The 9,839-nt window shown below is 42.6% G+C and overlaps 1 protein-coding gene and 1 long non-coding RNA gene across 3 annotated transcripts in view; one reads left to right on the forward strand and one right to left on the reverse strand.

The window, feature by feature from the left end:
* LOC147023075 (uncharacterized) overlaps positions 1–7,175 on the reverse strand; it is a 30,952-nt gene extending 23,777 nt beyond the window's left edge. The window contains exons 1-2 of one of the 2 annotated variants that reach the window (XR_015060013.1): positions 6,598–7,175; positions 6,349–6,466 (exon numbers count right to left, since the gene is read on the reverse strand). This is a non-coding gene — a long non-coding RNA (uncharacterized LOC147023075). Of the gene's footprint in view, positions 1–6,348; positions 6,467–6,519 lie in introns of both variants that reach the window. The other variant, XR_015060014.1, reaches the window with a different exon arrangement.
* SPTBN1 (spectrin beta, non-erythrocytic 1) overlaps positions 1–9,839 on the forward strand; it is a 300,241-nt gene that overhangs the window by 9,402 nt on the left and 281,000 nt on the right. The window lies entirely within an intron of this gene.

The following is a 9,839-nucleotide window of genomic DNA, read 5'->3' on the forward strand; positions in this document are numbered from 1 at the left end:
TATCACTTCGCCAATGCAAACAGATCGGTGGTCTCCCTGTCTTCTTCCTCATCCTTTCTGGTATTGCACCCTCTGCTCTTTCCGTGTTTTGTCCCCACCAGGTTTCAGCAGGGCTCATGCAGTCCACCATCAACACCCTTCTGTTGAAACGACCTAAATACATGGTCACTGCTCACCTCCACTCATTCATTCCTCTTTTTCCCTCCTGTGGAACCAACTTCCACATTCTCTTTGATCTCATCCTTCCCACCAGGTTTTCAAGACAGCTGTTCATCACCATCTCAGATCATCCCCAATCCACCAGCATGATCTTTTCCACCCTCGTTAACCACCCCCCCTCCCCCAATTCCAATCCGTCCTCCCAAATTTCCAATTTTCTCTTATTGGACTTTCCTTCTGTGTCCATCTTATCCACCCCATGCATCTTTTCCTGTCCCCAATTCTTCCCCACTCCTATTGTTCTATTGTTTATTCAAGTCTCCCTCTATCTTGGCCTTCAACTCTGCTGTTGGTGTTTGGTTTTTTTTTTTTTTTTCTGTCTCTCTGTCTCTCTGTCTCTCTGTCTCTCTGTCTCTCTGTCTCTCTGTCTCTCTCTCTGTCTCTCTGTCTCTCTCTGTCTCTCTGTCTCTCTGTCTCTCTCTCTCTCTCTGTCTCTCTCTCTCTCTCTCTCTCTCTCTGTGTCTCTCTCTCTCTCTCTCTCTCTCTCTCTCTCTCTCTCTCTCTCTCTCTCTGTCTCTCTCTGTCTCTCTCTCTCTCTCTCTCTCTGTCTCTCTCTGTCTCTCTCTGTCTCTCTCTGTCTCTCTCTCTCTCTCTCTCTCTCTCTCTCTCTCTCTCTCTCTCTCTCTCTCTCCCCTTTTGTGTACTGATCCATTCATTGTACCAATACAAGCTCTTCCACGAGCCTCGACTATGTACACAAAACACACAACTGTTCAGTGTTGCGGAGGTATGTGCTCTACTGAGTACCATTCTAGTTTTTCCCATAATGTTTGCATTATGTGCAGTGGTGGAGAACTTGGGGACCTTGATGGAGGTTGTGGGATGTTTTCTGCCATTACGTGTTTGAGGAAACTATCCTAAAATGTAGCCTCGTGTGGGAAAGCATCTTTTGGAATGGTCTTTTTTTTTTTTTTCTATAATGATTTATTAATCTTTTTCGTTGTCTTTCAAAGTCATGAAAAAAAACCCCCAAAAAACAAAGAAACAGGCAATAAAAAAATGCCAAGGCCTAATTTTCCATTATAATGGGAGTTATTGTTATTTAATATACATAAGCTTAAGTGGTGATTGTATTTTTTTGTGAATTTTCTTGACTCACCGGAAACCCCTTCCTATGTTTCACAAGTCATGTGTGCTTCGAACATAAACCATCGTTTGCTGGATTGAGTCGAGGAGCATAATCTACATTGGCGAATATAGACGGACAAACGAATGAAAAGTGCAAAAATCCAAACACACGTCTAAAGGTGACAAAAGCAAGAGGTGTGACAAATATCACAAAGCCAAAAGGCAATTTTCAAAGAGCACATCTTGCAAGATGGCCTCCCAGTGACAAATGCCAGTTCATAGTAAAACAGCTCCACCAGGTCAAAAGACAGATGTGCGGCGTGCCCTCACATACACAAGAGTCAGCAACTTTTGGGCAGGCAGGGCCATAGCACTTACAAATATACAGCTAAAAGTGACAGAAGTATGATGAATAAAGCACTTAATGAACAGAATTGAGATGCAACAGAAGATAATTACAACTGGGACAAAAACAAGGGTTTGTCATCCGTCGTGAAATGGAGGATAAAATGTTGTGGGCGAAGGTCAAATGGTGATAATATTACAAATTATTTATTGACAAGTTCAGAAATGTAAGTTGGACTCAAGAATAACATCATAGAAATTCATGGGTTTTCAAACTAATAACAAAAAGCAGCTCGCGAAGGCCTTTTGAAGCCTTCAAGGACTGAATTCCAAACCTTGAACAGGCATTTTTACTCTTTCCTTGGAAAGATTAATGGCTTCTTTGCCCAAAAGTTTTGAGCCATAGATTTGAAAGGAGATATGTTTGTTTGAGCAGTGAAGGTAAACACAGTCATGTGCGTGTGACATGGCCATCGGCAAAAAGCAGACTCAGCAGATACGCTCTATTCTAGGGGTGGTGGAACGGATTTCAAAATGCGGGCAGGGGAGCAAAACTGAAGAGGGCATCCTCGCCTGGGAGAGGGGCACTGCGATATCCCGTCCAAATTCTCTCCACCCCTCCCCACCCTCCATGAGCTGTGCATCTTAAAGTTGCACTATCTTGTGGATATTGATGTTCCTATTGGATTGGTGGATGAAGAAGATGACATGATGCCTGTAAACATTGACAATTGGAACAATGGGGGAACGAATGTGAATGTGCGGAGTTAGTGAGCAGGACTTTCGTAAAACATACATGGTCTTCTTGACAGTGTAATTAATGCATACCATTGTAGCCCTTTCAGCCAGAAGGAGTGGTTTAAAGTTCAATGGGTGGGGGCTCACACCCTGAACAAAATCGGATTATTGTTTTATTACATTATCATGTCCTTAACAAATTGGAGAAACAGTTGACATAAGTTAAAAGGGTAAACAGAATCAGAGAATCATGTTTGGTTTTATGAATAGAAATTATATATATATATATATATATATATATATATATATATATATATATATATATATATATATATATATATATATTTGTATATATTTGTCAAGGCTCATATAGGAGCAAACACGCACAATGTATAACAAAGGTAACAGGAATCGAGAGGGGTGGGAGAGGGATGCACAAAACAGGAGGAAAAAAAAGAGACATTAGGAAATCTGTGGAAGGGAGAGGGATGGGGTGGGGTACATTGAGTAAACAAGATGGACACGACAGGGACTTTCAGGAAGACAAAGCAGGGAATTTGAAGGTGGTGGGTTTAGGGTGGATTAATGGGGGGTAAAAAAGATCATGCTTTTGAAAGGGGGAAGATATGAGATGGTGATGAACAGCTGTCTTGAAGACCTGGAGGGAAGAATGTGATTGAAGGAAGTGTGGGAGTTTGTTCCAAAGGTGGGGAAAAAGAGGAATGAAAGGGTGAAGGTGAGAAGTGATTCTTGATTTTAGTAACTTCACCAGAAGGGGGTATCTGGCAGAACTTGAGTGCCTTGTGGAAATATCGGGGCGGGGGGGGGGGGGAGAGCACAGACAGAGCAGGGGGGCAAGGCTGGAGAGGAGATGGTAGAAGAAAGAAAGCCCACTGATCTGCCTGCGGTGATACATTGAGAGACCCAAAGACTCAGCTTCATCGTGGCAGATAAAAATGATCCTAAATGCCTTGATATCCACAGCTGGAAGCCGAGCTAGGTGTGAAGCAGGAGCAAAGCCCAGATGGGAGAGCAGTGTTCCATCAGGCTGTGGATAAAATCTTTGTATGTGATCAGGAACTCAGGTGTGTCAAGGAGGGACTTTGCACGATGGAGGATGCTCAGTCGGTGACTGGCTTTGGAGGCCAGCTTGGAAATGTGGCTTCCCCAGGAAAGATCATGGCAGAGAGAGGCCCAAAAACTTGAGTGACTGGACTTCTTCAAGAAGGTTGTTAAAAAAAAGCACATGGGGGGGGGGGGTTGGTTCCAGACGGTCCTTTTGGAGAAACAGTTAGAGTGCGAGATTTGTCAGGGTTGAAGGGCATGTTCCACGTGTTGGACCAGTTTGTGATTTCCTCCAGATCTGCAGAGAGCGAAGAAGCTGCTGCTTGCTGGTCTGAGGGATGACAGATGGTACAGCAGAGGGTGGAGTCATCAGCAAAGAGATAAAGAGGATTTTCCAGAGAGTCAGAGAGATCATTGATGAAAACCAGAAAAAGAACAGGACGAAGAACACTACCTTGAGAAACTCCAGCCTGGACAGGATGATATGAGAGAATTCCATTTAGAGCCACATTTGACTGCAACATGAGAGGAAGTCTGAGAGGCACGAGTGGGATGGCCTTGGATAAAACAGAAAACGATTTAGTGAGCAGGGCAGGGGGCCAGACTGTATCAAAAGCTCGAGATATGTCTTGGCTCGCGAAATGGCTCTGATCTCATGTCTGGCATTGAGGACCTCCATACATTGTTGGGAAAGCAGAAGCAGCATTTCCAGGAGAGAGTGACCTGATCTAAATCCAAATTGATGGCCGGAAATCAAGCCATTGGAGAAGAGGAAGGATTTAATGTCGGAAGCGATGATGGATTCCATGACCTTGCTGATGATTGGAAGCAGGGTGATTGGTCTGTCGTTGCAGGGATCTGTTTTTGCACCTTTTTATGCAGAGCGATAATGTTTGCTGATTTCTAAGCAGGTGGAAAATGACCTTGAGCAAATGAGAGGATGAATAGAACACAGAGAGGGTAAGCAAGAGCAGCAGGTTTTTTAGGACATGTGGGCTGATTCCGTCCGGTTGCAGAATAAGAGTTGAGGTTTGATAACAAGCTCTCCACTTTGTCAGGAGAAAAGGACACCGAGTCCAGGAGCAGTTGGGTGTGACTGGGTAAGGTGAGTCCAGAAAGCGATGGGTTTGGGACACAAGATTTAGAAGCAAACACAGAGTTTAGACATTCAGCCTTTCATGGGCAGTGTCAGCTGTGCAGCCATTTGAGGTAAGGGGGGGGGGGGTATGTAGGAGGAACATACACTAGAAAGAGACTTTAAAACTAGAAGGGCACTCAGTAGAGTGCATACCTTCACCACGTAATCCCTGATCCAGGAGAACATATCGGGCCCAATACATTTTTGAAATAGCAAGCCATACAGGACTACAGTATATCGTTTTTGACCCTATCTCTCAACGGTGAAGAATCATTTTAAAAATTAAATAATTCTCGTGTCAAGATATGGATTCAGATCTTCACTAAAATGAAATCAATTCTTCCTTGTCACACACCCAACATGTCAACCAAGTTTCATCAGAATCCGTCTACAACCTTTTGAGATACCGTGCTATATATTAGTTTAGCCCTATCTCTCAATGGTGAAGAATCACTTAAAAAATTATTGTAGTCGGATCCGGATCCGGATCTTCACCAAAATGTAATCAATTCCTCCTTGTTACACACTCCCACTGTCCACAAAATTTCATACAGATCCGTCCAAACTTTTTGAGATATCCTGCACACAAACAAACAGAGAAACAAACAAGAAAAAGACATCGTGCAGAGCACGATACTCGCAAAATCCACCGCCCTCTTCAAAAGTTGCCATGGATACATGAAATTGTCCATTTCATTAAGATTAAAATTCACAGTCTTAATCAAAGTTCAGGTCAATCAGATGAAAATTGATTATTTTTCAGATTGAAATTGATGATTTTAGAAGTTTGACTTTCAGTTGAACTTTGACCTAATGAACTCAAAAAACAATTCGTTTCCAAATTCACCTATGTACTATGCAAATGCTGCTTAATTTCCAGGTTAATCAGATAAAGATTAACGATTTTTCAGATGAAATTTGACTTTAAGTTGACCTTTGAGCTTTTCATCTCAAAAATAGTTGGTTTCCCAATTCAGTAATGTACTTTGCAATTGCTGTTTAATATTCAAGTCAATTGGATGAAAATTGACGAAGTTTCAGATAAAAATTGATGATTTTAGAAGTTTGACCTTGAGTTGACATTTGACCTCGAAAATAATTGGTTTCCCAATTCAGTGACACAATTTGCAAATCTTGTTCAAATTTCAAGTCACTCGGATGAAAAATGACGATTTCAGAAATCTGACCTCAAGATGACCTTTGACTTCAAAATCAATAGGCTTCTCAGTTGAGATCACCTCCACAGCTTGGTAAAGTTTCATGATGATCGGTTTATAATTGTTACCTGCCGGCGACAAACAGTCAGACAAACAGACAGACAGAACAAGAAGACGACGTCGTGCAGAGCACAACACTTGCAAAATACATAAAACAAATTTGACCTCAAAAATAATTGGTGGTTGAATTAAATGACCAAATTTGCAACTCCTCGTCAAATTTCAAGTGAATCAGATGAAAATTGAGGATTTTAGAAATACCCCCTTGGTTGTTGACATTAGGCCTATGTTGACCTTTTGATCGATGTTGACCTCAAAAATAACTCGCTGGTTGAATTCAATGACCTGAAATATAAATCTTCTTCAAATTTCGAGTCAATCAGATGAAAAATTGACAATTTTAGAAATCCTGCCTATGTTGACATTTTCATGGATGTTGACCTGTTGATCTATGTTGACCTCAAAATAATAGGTGAGTTGAATTCAATGACCTGAAATATAAATCCTCTTCAAATTTCAAGTCAATTGGATGAAAATTGAGGATTTTAGAAATACCACCTTCGTTGTTGACCTTTGGCCTATGTTGACCTTTTGACCTCAAATATAACAGACTTCTTCCTGATGACAAACTCGACCATGTGGTGAAGTTTCGTGAAGATCGATTTTAAAATGTGACCTGTAGGCGACAAACAGACAGAAAAAACAGACAGAATAACAAAATGGACTTACCGGTATACTTTAAAAATCTTCGATTTTGCAAGTGACAAACAAATAGAGAGAAAGAAGTGAAAACATAACCTCCTTCACCTTCGGTAACAAGAGGTGGGAGCAGAAGGGAAGCTGTAGAGTGTGGTATTCCTGGGGGTGTGGTGGAGTGAGGGTAGTGCAAGGAATGAGGGTAGTGCAAGGAGAGTGAGGGTAGCGCAAGGAGAGTGAGGATAGTGCAAGGAGAGTGAGGATAGTGCAAGGAGAGTGAGGATAGCTCAAGGAGAGTGAGGGTTGTGCAAGGAGAGTGAGGGTACCGCAAGGAGAGTGAGGATAGCGCAAGGAGAGTGAGGGTTGTGCAAGGAGAGTGAGGGTTGTGCAAGGAGAGTCAGGATAGCGCAAGGAGAGTGAGTCAAGTGCAAGGATAGGTGAGGGGAGGTTAAGATGAGGGAGGAGAAGGGGAGGTAGGGTGACAGTGTGTAGGAGATTGCAGAAGGGCTAGGGGAGAGGGCCGGATGAGGAAGAGGAGAAGGAGGACAAAATGCTAGGAGGTGATGGGATGAAGCACAGTGGGGAGTATTAAGAGGAGGCAGAGGGAAGTAGAAGATTGCAGGAGGTGGAGGAATGAGATGGAAAAGAGAGGGCAGGAGAAAGAGGCAGCTTTGTGGATGTGAGGGGGAGGAAACATTGAGAAGGGGGAGCGAGGGAGGAGATTTCAAGGGGATGGGGGAGATTTGAGGAAAAATGGTAAAGGGGGGGGAAGAGAGTGAAGTTTGCTTTGAAGAGGGAGAAGGCAGCTGATCTGAGAGGGTGGGGTGACAGGGGAAGCTTTGAGAGGGAGGAGACGATGAGAGCAGGCACGGCCATGTGGGAGGAAGGAGAGGGGAGAGGTGGGGAGAGGGGAAGGATGAGCCTAGGTAGTGGTATCGTGACGATGTGAGCAGGAAGGGGGAGGAACAAGATATGAGGAGGGGGGGGGGGGTGAAGAGAGGAACCAAAGAGCATGAGGGAGATTTTGAGAAGTGTACTGATAGAGAGTGAAAAATCTGTTCGGTTGGAACTGAGCCCAAGGACGTTTGAACACCACAACGTTTGGGACACCAGAGGAGGAGCTGTTAGTAAAGCAGAGGACGGTGGAGAGAGGTGCTAATAGAGGAGGTAGGAAGAGCGGAAAGGTGGGAGGGGTAAGGAGTGGGTTTCACAAGGGAGGAGGTAGGAGGAGGTAGATTTAAGGAGGTGGGGTGAATTGGCACTGAAGTGGGACAGCAATTCCGATCAGGAACACGAACATGCATTGGAAAATGGGATTGGTCAAGTCAGAGATACGTTCAAACACACATCAGGGGACCGGAGGAATCAAGGCGAGTTGAGGGAATGGGGGAAAGAAATGTTGAGAGAGTTGGACTTCTTCGATGCAGGATCCATGAAAAGGTCCAATTGAACTCGATACTCTCGAAGAAAAAGAAAAACAGCGTTTTATCATCGAGTAAAGAATTCCAAACAAGAGAAAGAGGAAGTTGAAAGATTTTGAAAAAGCCTTTTGGTTTTATTTTTAGGTTGGGTAAGAGGGGGGATACAGATACAGTAAAGGTAAAAGGTAGAAGAAAAGATTGTGAAGGTGTATGGTGAACACCTTCACCATCAAGGTGGGAATGGAAAGGTGGACTGGCGAGGAGGAGGAGGAGGAGGAGGAGGAGGGGTGGTGGAGGTCACGTGGTTGGAGCAGGTGGGGTGAGAGGGGGAATAAAACAGCATATGAATATCTTTTAATCTACGAAGATTATCGTAATTCGGACATTCAAGCATGAAATGAAATTCATCTTCGACTATATACGACAAGTTAATCTTCGTAGAATATATATTCCAAACAACATCCGAGAGATTCTGTCTCTCTCAACTTTTAAATTCCGATTCCATTATAGTAGTCAGTAAACTTGGTCAATACGTCATTATGCCAACAAGATTCGCTGGCCACGAAATGAAAATGTTTATTTCTGCTCTTGGGCCTCACTGGCCTTAAATGCAGTGAATAATAAATCATAATTTATGACCAAATACCATGACCAAAATCAAATACCAATAATACCATGACCAAATTACCTCGTGACCGAATTACTCTGACCAAATTACCTCGTGACCGAATTACTGTGACCAAATTACCTTGTGACCGAATTACTTTGACCAAATTACCTTGTGACCGAATTACTGTGACCAAATTACATTGTGACCGAATTACTTTGACCAAATTACCTTGTGACCGAATTACTGTGACCAAATTACCTTGCGACCGAATTACTTTGACCAAATTACTCTGACCAAATTACCTCGTGACCGAATTACTGTGACCAAATTACCTTGTGACCGAATTACTTTGACCAAATTACCTTGTGACCGAATTACTGTGACCAAATTACCTTGCGACCGAATTACTTTGACCAAATTACTCTGACCAAATTACCTTGCGACCGAATTACTTTGACCAAATTACTCTGACCAAATTACCTCGTGACCGAATTACTGTGACCAAATTACCTCGTGACCGAATTTCTGTAACCATATTACGTCGTGACCGAATTACTCTGACCAAATTACCTTGTGACCGAATTACTGTGACCAAATTACCTTGTGACCGAATTACTTTGACCAAATTACCTTGTGACCGAATTACTTTGACCAAATTACCTTGTGACCGAATTACTGTGACCAAATTACATTGTGACCGAATTACTTTGACCAAATTACCTTGTGACCGAATTACTGTGACCAAATTACGTTGCGACCGAATTACTTTGACCAAATTACTCTGACCAAATTACCTCGTGACCGAATTACTGTGACCAAATTACCTCGTGACCGAATTTCTGTAACCATATTACGTCGTGACCGAATTACTCTGACCAAATTACCTTGTGACCGAATTACTGTGACCAAATTACCTTGTGACTGAATTACTGTGACAAAATTACCTTGTGACCGAATTACTTTGACCAAATTACCTTGTGACCATTTTACCGTGACCAAATTACCGTGCCATATATATATGTATGTATATATATATATATATATATATATATATATATATGTATATATATATATATATATATATATATATATATATATATATAGTTATAGTTGCGAATTCTCACCCGCCGGCGTGTGAACGACCGCGTCTAACCAATAGCGGTCGCTTCGCCCACCAAACGGACAATTCAGTCGCGACTTTCCGGAACAACGCCGAAAACCAGTCACGGGTGTGCTCCAAGCGCACACCACGGCCGAGTCAATATTCTACCCGCATGCGACAGGGTCAATCGCCGAATTGTCGATATACCTAATTATTCGCG

Source organism: Eptatretus burgeri, chromosome 7, assembly GCF_056783735.1.
Source record: "Eptatretus burgeri isolate ZD-2024b chromosome 7, Ebu_testis_v1, whole genome shotgun sequence".
In the NCBI taxonomy this organism is placed as follows: Eukaryota; Metazoa; Chordata; class Myxini; order Myxiniformes; family Myxinidae; genus Eptatretus; species Eptatretus burgeri.